The sequence below is a fragment of the Podarcis gaigeae genome (assembly GCF_964106915.1).
Source record: "Podarcis gaigeae genome assembly, chromosome: 4".
Classification (NCBI taxonomy): Eukaryota; Metazoa; Chordata; class Lepidosauria; order Squamata; family Lacertidae; genus Podarcis; species Podarcis gaigeae.
In genome coordinates, this window is record NC_139677.1 from 33315199 (window position 1) to 33326618 (window position 11420).

General features: G+C 40.6%; 1 long non-coding RNA gene across 3 annotated transcripts in view; it reads left to right on the plus strand.

Annotated features, from left to right (window-relative positions):
• LOC310843136 overlaps positions 1 to 10804 on the plus strand; it is a 33210-nt gene extending 22406 nt beyond the window's left edge. For 2 of the 3 annotated variants that reach the window (XR_014563520.1, XR_014563521.1), the window contains one exon: positions 7485 to 8805. This is a non-coding gene — a long non-coding RNA (uncharacterized lncRNA). Of the gene's footprint in view, positions 1 to 7484; positions 8806 to 9183 lie in introns of those variants that run through there. The other variant, XR_014563519.1, reaches the window with a different exon arrangement.
• Positions 10805 to 11420: the final 616 nt, after the last annotated feature.

The window sequence follows — 11420 nt, forward strand, 5'->3', positions numbered from 1 at the left end:
TAGATAGATAGATAGATAGATAGATATAGTAATGCTATATTTTGGCTGATATTCTGCTATTGTGTGTAGTATGTGTGTAAGAATAAGGTTCTAGTAGACTCAAAGTTGCAACTCAGCTTCTGCTTCTTTTCCAAGACAGAGGATGGCATTGTAGCACTGCTACAACACTCTTAAACTCTGCAAAGGCACCCCCAGAGTGAGATCTTCATTTGATAGTTCTGGGCGCACATTAACAGCTTGAGGTTTTGCATTTTGCTTTTCATCTCTTCGGTGAAACAGATGAATGGTATAATGGAAGCGCTTCCTAAGAGGAAGACATGAAATCCTTACATTTATAACAAAAAGTGTCATAAACCTCATTGTAATTCAAGCTTGAACTGTTCACCCTGTGCATGTCCAGAAACTCATTCTCTAATACTAGATGCAATGATCTCTGGAGGAAGATTTTCCATCTGTTTCCTTATGATGCTAAGCTGTTAGCAGTGTTCATTATTTATTGCATTTACTGGTTTACGTTAAGCTATGATTTTCCTCTTTTCTAGCATTAAGTATTCATCTCAGTAAAAATGGGATGTGCATGTTAATAAAGATTGATATTAAAAAGGGAGGGGGGAAGAGAAAATACTGCCTGTATTTTGGGTAAGATTCTTTTGTTCCATCTGTGAGGTTGGCAGTGAAACTCAGAGTCCTTGGCATCGGACAAACGGTTTAGGAGCAAGTGGCTTGATGATTTTGTCTAAACGTAACCACAATCATACTTTAATAAGACCGAAATTAATGATAAAGATGATTAGTATAGTGATAAATCAGCATGGGCGGAATTGGCAATGTTTGCACAGATGTTCTCAATCTCATAAGTAGCACCACTAACTTTAAATAATGTTACTCGTGTAATAAACTGATGATCTATGAGTACTATGATTTCAGATGCAGGCAGTATAAGCCTGTGTTGCACGACTTCATATTTCTACACTCCCTGAATTCAGTGTTAACAACCGCTTAGGTGTCACAAGCTAGTTGCAGAGGCTTCTTACATTACACAACAAGGAAATAGGAAAGATTGTTAGAAAAGGGGTCATCTGGGGTGTGAATTTGCATGACCCATCTCATTGGAAAGTTTTTTGGAGGAGGTGAATCTGAATTTCAAGATGAATTAGCCACCCAAAGCTGTGTTTGTTGGTACCAGTTTACAGAACTGTCTGCACAGAGACTCTCACAGTTCATTACCCATGTCAGTGAATGCATATACTTAAAGCGTTCCTCTGCTTACCATTATGACATGGTTCACTTGGCAGTATTAAAATCCGCTTTTCATTCTGTACCCGCAAATGAAAAACAAAACTTATAAATGTAGCCACTAGGATAGATAGATAGATAGATAGATAGATAGATAGATAGATGAATGGATGGAGATATATATAGTAACATTTCACTGATATGATTGGCTGTAGCATTAAAAAAGGTATTTAATGGAAAAATGGCAATCTATATATTGTGGTGTCCTATGACCATGTTTTTCTCTCCACAAATATAGCAGCACTAACTATATCCAAGTAGACAGCTAATGGCTGACAGGTCATATTCACACCATTCATTTAAACAGTGCTGTTTTTCTAGAAAAAGAGGTGCCAGAAGTCACCATGAACACCTCCCTCATTCTCTTAAAATGGCAATGGCAGCCACCTGAGAGGAGCCGGATCTCAACTGAGAGGTGTCAGAACAGAGTTCCTGTGAGTTTCTCCTAAAAAAGCCCTGCATTTAAAGCACATTTAATACACATTTAAAGCACATGGCTTTCTCTCAAAGTATCCTAGAAACTGTAGTTTGCTGAGGGTGCTGGGAATTGTAGCTCTGGGACAGTGTGATTTAGTTGTATTTTAGATGTGCTTTAACTACATAGTGTGGGTGTTAACTAACCTTAAAATGTGGATCAGTACCCCAGGCTCTGTAAGATAAGATTAAAAGTAAAGGTAATGGACCCCTGACAGTTAAGTCCAGGCACGAACGACTTTGGGGTTGCGGCGCTCATCTCGCTTTGCTGGCTGAGGGAGCTGACATTTGTCCGCAGACAGTTTTTCCGGGTCATGTGGCCAGCATGACTAAGCTGCTTCTGGCAAAACAAGAGCAGCACATGGAAACGCCATTTACCTTCCCGCCAGACCGGGAAGGTATCTACTTGCACTTTGACGTGCTTTCAAACTGCTAGATTGGCAGGAGCTAGGACCGAGCAATGGGACTGAGCAACGGGAGCTCACCCCGTTGCAGGGATTTGAACTGCCAATCTTGCAATCAGCAAGCCCTAGGCTCTGTGGTTTAGACCACAGCACCACCCACGTCCCGTAATGGAATGGAATGTAAGATTAGTCACATCAGTTAGCACTTAAATGGTCCCTCTTTTGGTTCTCACCTGTCCTAAAAGGCTCTTATGCTGCCCCAAGATTCTCTTGGAGAATATGCAAAAATAAAAAATAAAAAATACATAAAATGAGAGATTGTTATCTCATTGCACTGCAGCTAAAGGAGCAGCTTTCATGCATGAAACATTATGTAAATTAGTCATAGCAAGTGCTCTCAGTATTAGTGACTGGCTCAATATAAATATTTGTGTTTTGCTAACAAAAGAACAGAATAGTTTATCATGTTCTTGCTTGCAGTAGCTTTCTGATGTCATGGAGGATTTCAGATAAACTTGTTATAATTTTGATCCTGTGGTTGTTGTAATAGAAAAGTTGTTAAGATTAAAATCTCTGTCAATATGTACTACTGTGAGAGCCATGAGGCTCAAAGCTCGATGAAGAATGAATACTTTTTTTTTTTTAGCCAGACAAATGTAAAAATGATATCATTATACTCAGTGTTTTTTTCGGGGGGGGGGGATGCAGGGGTACACATACCCCTAAACATTTTATGAATCTAAGTTTGGCCTCATTGAGGGGCAGTATTTCAATATGAGTAGAAATGTTTTTGAAGGAAAAAAGCACTGAGTATACTAAACAAAGAAAATTAAAAGTTCGCCACATGGGAAAGGACTTGGAAATCATCTAGGTCAGTGTTTCTCAAACTTGGGTCTCTGAAAGCAGGGAGACTACAACGCCCATCATCCCTAGGTAGCAGGACCAGTGGTCAGGGATGATGGGAGTTGTAGTCCAAAAATAACTGGAGAACTAAGTTTGGGAAACACTGATCTAGGCTTGATTTCCTGTTGCTCTCCAGATACCGTTTAACTCCAGTTCCCATCAGCCCTAGCCAGCACAGCAAATGGCAAAGGATGTTGGTAGCTGTAGTCCATCAACATCTGGAGGGCACCAAGTTGGTGACCTCTCTTTAACTACACTGAGGCTTGCCCATACCTATATCTATCTCAACAGGTCCATGTACAGGGTGAGTCCTTTAAAAGAGGCCCCGTGGATACAGAGTACGCATGTTCCATGGGGCCTATTTTAAAAGACTCACCCTGTATATTAATGAGCAAAGAAAACTCTAGCGCTAGTATGCCTAGAAGCTCTGAGTTGATTCATGTGGGAAAAGGTGGTCCTTGAGGTATCAAGAGTCCTGAGGTCAACCCTCAAAGAGCTATCGGGTATAGCAGACAACCTTTCCACTTTCCTAGGCTTGTAGGAAAAAACAGCTGAGGATGCCATGGGGTTTTCTGAATGGTATTGGGGGAGAAATCTGATTTCATCATTTAAAGGTGAACTTACTTAGGCACTTTCCAAAATAATATGCAAACAGCCATCCTTTGGAATTTGCATGTTTCCAACTGTTGCAGTAATGTTCTCTAACCAATTAATGTATACAAAACTACATATAATAGGGCAAAGTGTGTGTATAAATGCATGTATTAGCAGAAATAAAATACAGAAATGCATTATATTAGGAAACATTGCTTTATGGCAGTGTGTTATATTAGGCAAAATTGAATTCAAATGTGTATATTAAGATGAATTTTAATGAGAACTTCAAATAAAATCTCGTGGAAATGTGGAGAACTGAAGACTAGAAAAATAAGAAACTTGGAGAAGCCAAAACTGGCAGATTCACTCATTTCCAGGTTTTCAAGAAACACAGGCCAACAGGAAGTCTGCAGAGTGCAGACCACAGAGAGATGGTGTGTAAAATGAATGGAGCACCCATTGGCCACCTTGAAAGGGAAGCATAACAAAAAAAGCTGCACCCAACCTATTTCACCAAATTTTTCTTTTCCATTTCACAATTTTTGGATGCTATTTCTTTTCTCATAAATGGATGGAGAACGGCCAAGGAAAGAAATATTCAGCGCAGTGCTACAAAATACAAATTCCTTAAAGGAAAGAAGAAAACACCCAGGTTCATAAACTATTGTGGGGGCATATTTCTACAGAAATCAACACTAAGCAGAGAAGCAAACTAATAAGAACTGAAACAGCTTCTTAAACAGTAGCACAGTTCATGTACTTCTGAATGACGCAAGACAATTTGCATCTGCTGTTTCTATTTTTCTGGATCCAAGTCACATGATTTATTTACGCATTACTCTCATGGGAAGAAAAGTCTGCTACACTCCTGGTGCATCTTGGATTCCACAAATGTAATTTCCTTAGAAAAAGGCATATTTCACAGAAAGGAAGCCTTGAGGGGACAAAGAGCTTTATGTTATTACGAAGCCAGAAAAATACAGTAGAAGTATGAGCCAGGTAGTCACCACAACAAAGACAGTCTGTCATGAACTGTTTTTCCAGCTTCGTGAGGAAATGATCTGACTGACATATTAGATCAGGCCCCTTATAACTAAGTGGACTAGTGCTGGCTGTCTGATTTCAGACTCACACATTTTTAGCTTTCAGCAACGAGGCAGTCAAGTGAAGTGTCTTAACCACTTGATTGCAATAACAAGATGGAATCTAGTGGGGTTCATTATGAGTTAACAACTCATGCATCACAAATTAACCCAGAGCATCTTTCCCTCTCCCCTTGTTGAACACCTGATAGTCTGGTGATCAAGTGACAACATGTTTTAGTGTGTCTTCCACTGACTGGTCCTTAATGAGGTAAGAAAGTTAATTGCCATACAGTGAAATTGTCCAGTAGCTGTTACTAATGGGAAAGATATAGTTGTACACACGAGTTTTGAGAACTAGTTTCATCAGCCTTCCACCTCAGCTGTCACCAGGAGTGCTCTCAGTGATGGATTTTGGGGTCTTAAATTGCAATGGCGCTTTGTGCAACATGCCAACTGCAACATTTGGCACCCGCCGCCTCTCACCTTCCAGTCTGCTTCATAGTTGCGGCACCCCCAAGGCTCCAGGGCCAATGCAACCGAGCCAGTCGTTCTCCCCTAAATCTACCTTTGGTGCTCTGCTAACCATTGCTCCCACATAAGCCCCACAGGAAGGAATCAGGGAGAAATACTTGCTGCAGGGCATATCTAAGCATCTAGCAAACATAAGGATTGCTTTTCAAATACTTCCTTATCCTGCTTTTCAGATAAGTGGTAAAGGTACAGCTATCTTGCATATTTCAGGCAGGAATCCTAGCCCAACTCACCTGACATTGAGCTCCACTGAATTCAATTCTGAGTAAATATGGTTAGACTTCAGGTAAAAAGTTAAAGTACCCCTGGCAGTTAAGTCCAGTTGCAGACAACTCTGGGGTTACGGCGCTTATCTCGCTTTACAGGCCATTTGTCCGCAGACAGTTTTTCCAGGTCGTGGCCAGCATGACTAAGCCACCTCTGGCGCAACAAAACACCGAAACCAGAGCAGTGCACAGAAATGCCGTTTACCTTCCCGCTGGAGCAGTACCTATTTATCTACTTGCACTTTTTGGGGTGCTTTCAAACTGCTAGGTTGGCAGGAGCTGGGACCGAGCAACAGGAGCTCACCCTGTTGTGGGGATTCAGACTGCCAACCTTCTGATCGGCAAGCCCAGGAGGCTCAGTGGCTTAGACTATAGCGCCACCCGCTTCTCTTTGGTTAGACTTCAGAGGTGAGCCCAAATTAATAAACTGGAATTCATCCCAATCTGATGCAGGTTTCTTTTCTAACACCTTTTACAGGTTAGATTGACCAGATCTATTTACCAAAAATAAAATTCAGAAAGCTTAACTTCAAAACGTTAAATTTGTGTGTATGTGTGTGCATACTGAAAATAAATACCTCTCCCATATGCTATACAAAGCTAGTTCTTAAATACAATAATGTCAAAACTCAGCATGACAAGGCATCAAAGCAAGAAAACAATGCAAATCTGGCAGTCTATCATCCCAAGTAGACATTGGGGTGAAAATTACATTATTGCGGGTGAATGCAATGCACACAGTTATAAGAACTCAAAGTTAGCCTGTTTAAAAACCTGTTTAAAAGGTCCTCTTGTATATACAAAGTAGATGCATTAGAACGCAAAGTATGGAATTTGAGCCCACGAACTTGAGGAGAGGAGGCATAAATATAAATTAGCTGTTTACTGCATAGATAATAATCAAAGCTAAATTCCAAACTAATGTTGAGCTAAAGTGGGAGAGGCATACAAAATGTGCCGCCACCTTCTTTTGGACAAATATTTTGCCCCACTTTGCAAAAGCGTTCAGATGTGAAAGGCAAGAGGAGTGAACAGCCCTCCCTTGCCAGGGCAACTAGGTCCACACTCCTGGCCCCAGTTCTGTCATTCTTAGGCTGCAGCCCTACATATACATACCTGGGAGTAAGTCCCCCATGGGGCATACTTCTGAGCAGACACGGGTAGCATTGAAGTGTTGGGGCAGAATGGGGATGGTGATGTGGATGCACACCCAGCTCCTCATCCCAAAGCAGTGCAGATGAACAATGCCCATATCCAGATGTGCCGCTGAATACAGATGACTTCTATCCCCACTTTGGAGGAATGTGTGTTTGGCTGCACATCAGAATGGATGCACATCCCCATTCACATTACAGTGGTACCTTGGTTTAAGAACAGCTTAGTTTATGAACAACTTGAATTAAGAACGCTGCAAACCCGGAAGTAGGTGTTTTGGTTTGTGAACTTTGCCTTGGAATAAGAACATGTTTCGCTTCCTGTTGAGTGTGTTCCATTTGTAAATTGAGTCTCCCGCTGCTAGGGGAAAACACGTCTTGGTTTAAGAACACTTTGGTTTAAGAATGGACTTTCTGAACTGAGTAAGTTTGTAAACCAAGGTACCACTGTATGTCCGAACTAGTCATGCAGACCTATGCACAACTAAGGCTCGATGGGCACAAAAGGTGGGCGGGCAATGAAACTGTTAATTAACTTCTCAGTTAATTATTTCTGGTACTGATACAAGCTCTCTTCCCTGTGGTTTTTAGTGGCTTCCTCCAATAAGAGATCCAGGATATACAAGCTATTACAAGGAGAACGTTTTCAATCAGTTCCCCCACCCCCATTTTTTACAAGACAATATAGAATTGATTGGTGTTTCTTCTTTTTTTATTTATGTTGACATAATAACTATTTCCTTCTCATTTCCTGCTGTCTCTTTTTTCCACCAGTCGTGATGGATGCAGTGCGAACAACATTTGCACAGTAGATTGCCAGCACTCAGCTCTCCTCTACAAATATCTCTCCCAACTAGTAACTAGCTGATGATTGCAGGGGGAGCAAGTGTACCAGAACAATGAACACCAGGTTTGGAAATAAGAATTTGGCTGTTATAACAAAAATAGTCATTGTGAGTGTTAATCACCAAAATTGAATTTTACTGTGTACTGAACTGTTCACCAGTTTGACACCTTGAAATTGAACTAATCAATTTTTCGTGCAGGAACACCAGCTTCGAAATTGCAACCCTTAATATTCCCGGAATGGAAAGAAAAAAACCACAAACCTCAGATTTTAAGACTGGATTATATTGTGTTTGATAGAGTTAGCACGGCCGTTCTACTGATGAATTTCTCCTCGACTTTCACACTGCATTGGAAGATGATGCACACTTGATTTCTACAGGTGTCAGTGCAAAATGTGGGTGGTTTTTTGTGTGTGTGGTCACAGTAGCTTAAAAAGTCTGTTAGGGGAAACACTATTTCCCTAGCTAATCAGTATTTTAAAAATAATATTGTAAGTGGCCAATCTTCCTTTGTTAGGGAGATTCCTTGTTTACTGCCTAGGATGGGTGGTTAATAGTTTCTTCAACGGGAACTGGTGGCTGGGACATAACATACAAAGAAATCTCTCTTGAATTTCTGGAATGGAAAAGCTGTAAGAATTGGGGTGGTGAGGTAGTGCCACATCTCACCTGTAAGGGAAGTGACATGTGTATGTGGGAAGAAACAAGTGTTGAGGCAGATTTTTGAACAGAGAGAGAGAGGGAGGGAGAGAGGGAAGGAGGGAGGGAACTGATGACAAGCAAGCTAGAGATTACAGGGAATGCATTAATGCGTTTCACATCTCTGCTTTAAAAAAAAAAAAAAAAATTGCAAGAGCAGGGCCATCCCACATAAGGAAGGTAATTAATCTTCCCCGATTGTGACAACAAATCACACCGGTGCTGCTATTTGATATTGCACTGCCAGTTGATACTTCCCCTGAGGTAATTAGTGGCTGGGGCAGAAGGAGTGTTGGGCTTTTTCATCAGGCATGCGCTGAGGAGGGAAGGTTAAACCACCTCTCATGGTGTGGTCCCATTACTGATCACCCACCTCTCCGTCGCTATGCAGGCACCTTTATCCTAGGTTTGATCTGTAGCATCTTCAGTTAACACGCCTGAAGCAGAAGGGGACAGAAAGATTCCTCTGCTTGAGACTCCTTGAGAGCTGCTGCCAGCCAGAGTAGGCAATACTGGCTTCATACATACCACGCATTTAAAGCACATCTCTCCTGCTCTCCACCAAGAATCCTTGGAATTCTAGTTGGTTAAGGGTCTGGGAATTGCAGCCTCTGTGAGGCATAAATTCTTTTTTCAAGGGAGGGGTGTGTGATTTAAATGCATGGTGTGTACACAGCCAAGGTTTAAGATTCTTTGCTTTCCTATGATGTGGATATACTGCCTGGTAGAAGTATCTGCTGCTTGTTTCCCTTTATGTTCTCCTTGTATACTTGCAAAATAAAGCAAACATTACAAAAATGCCCAAAGTCCCCACAGCACTTTCTCTTCCAAAGGAACCACCCAGGCAGTGTTTCTTATCACTCAGGGAAGCAGGGAGCTCACAACAATATAAAACCTTACTTATCCATTATTAAACATTATTTTAGATAAATCATTGTCAACTTGAGCTAGTGATCTCTTCCAGATGCGAATGCTCCAGTGCATATCAATAGATGAAGCTACTCTGCAGAAAGGTACGTTTGCCAAAGAGCTTCTCTCTCCATGGTGGAGACCGTAGCAATCTGCATGAACTCTGTGTGTATCTGAAGTGAATAATGTGTATTATTTAACTATATTCAGGTGACTTTTCAGGTACTGTGCTGAGCAGCCTTATCCTAAATATTTATGCTGATACCTATCTGCTCTGATAGATTTGTTGCTAATCATCAATATATTTCCAAAACATTTGTTACCGTAATTGGTTTGTGCAGGAAATCTTAGGATGAGGCCTTTTTTTGCTTGTTTTGAATCAGGATAATATGGAAGTGTCAACACATTTCCCAGACTCTTATATACATATACAAACTGGGCTCTGTCTGAAAAATCATGCCTGGAAACCAAGGTTGTATGAGTGCGGCCCAGAAAAATCTGGTGGAAATTGCTGATCAGCTTTTTGATGGAGATTCTGAAGCAATGGGACTGAATCTAGTCTTCTGCTTTTTCTCCCAGAAAACTCATCAGGAGTTTATAGCACTAGGTTGTACATAGACAACTTAGTTGCTGAATTAGGTTGGACGATTGTGGATACACAACATCTTTTTCCAAACATAACTCCGTTCAGCTAGGGAAAAATATGCACACCAGGAAAACATGCTTCCATCAACATAATTGGTGATATTATACATATATATATCTGAGAAAGAGAATAATGGCAAATATATTGAATAACAAAATGGAATTCAATTTTTATTTTCCAGACCACTCATAACATTTGACAGAGACTGTGCAAGGTATTTGACTTGATTTTATAAAGCCCCCTCTGCATTATGAAACTGTCACAAAAATCCATTTAAGTCTCAGGTTTTAATATAGATTGGCTGTATTTTCAGATAGCATTTGATATGGAATATTAGAAAGCAATGGAAACTGTCAAGAGAGTATTCTGATGGTCATAAATATATCATTACTATGATGACATACTGCTGAATAGTTTTAATTGTTTTTATGAACACATTTTCAAAGCCCTAGCAAGCAAGTAACTACTCTATTTGCACTTATAAAAATAATGCTCATTATTCACTCCTCCTTGTATCTTTAAAACTGCTCTTAAATCTGAGTTTTAGTGGTCCTCACTTTCAGACAATTGAAACTAGTCTGATTAATTCCAGATTTTATAACTATTCTGAGTTCCAGTTTTTAAAAAAGTTGTTATTTTTCTAGCTAATCAATATTTTAAAATACCAATAGAGGCCATGGAAGAATATCTGCATATATGAATTGCCAGGTTAAGAACTGTTGGCAAAATGTCAACATTCCCCTGGTTTTGGACAAATTATTGGTCATGTCTAATGTGTAAGCCTCATTTTAATGGGATATTCAAACACATGCTTAACATTTACTGAAATCAGCCTAAAATTGTATGCAAATCCACTTTTATGAGACTTTTTTAAAAACACCACAATGTAGCATCTTGCCCCATGTCCCATTACCACTGGGGAGTGTGCTGTTGTGCTCAGGTCGTGCTTTTGGGTTTCACATACATCTGGTTGACTACTATGATAAGGTAAAGGTAAAGGTAAATGACCCCTGGACAGTTAAGTTCAGTCAACGGCGACCAAGGGGTGTGGCATTTGTCTTGATTCAGGCTGAGGGAGCCAGCATTTGTCCACAGACAGCTTTCCAGGTCATGTGGCCAGCATCACTAAATTGCTTCTGGCACAACTGAACACCATGACGAGTGCCAGAGCACAAGGAAATGCCGTTTACCTTTCCACCTCAGTGGTACCTATTTATCTACTTGCACTAGTGTGTTTTTGAACTGCTAGGTGGGCAGGAGCTGGGATGGAGCGATGGGAGCTCATCCCTGTCATGAGGATTCAAACCACTGACCTTCTGATTGGTAAACCCAAGAGGCTCAGTGGTTTAGACCACAGTGCTACCTGTATTTCCCTGCCACTATGATAACAGGATGTTGGAGCAGATGGGCTCTTGGCCTAATCCAGCAGGCTTTTTTTATGTTAGTGTACTATTCGTGTAATTCATGTATGCCTGTGCGATCTTTGTTATTGACATTAACTAGTTGCAACAAACCATACTTCGTATCATGAGCATAAATAGTGGTGCAGGAAACACAGAAAAGCCTTTCTTTTCTTAAACTAGCCAATGGTATGGCTCTGTTATTGTC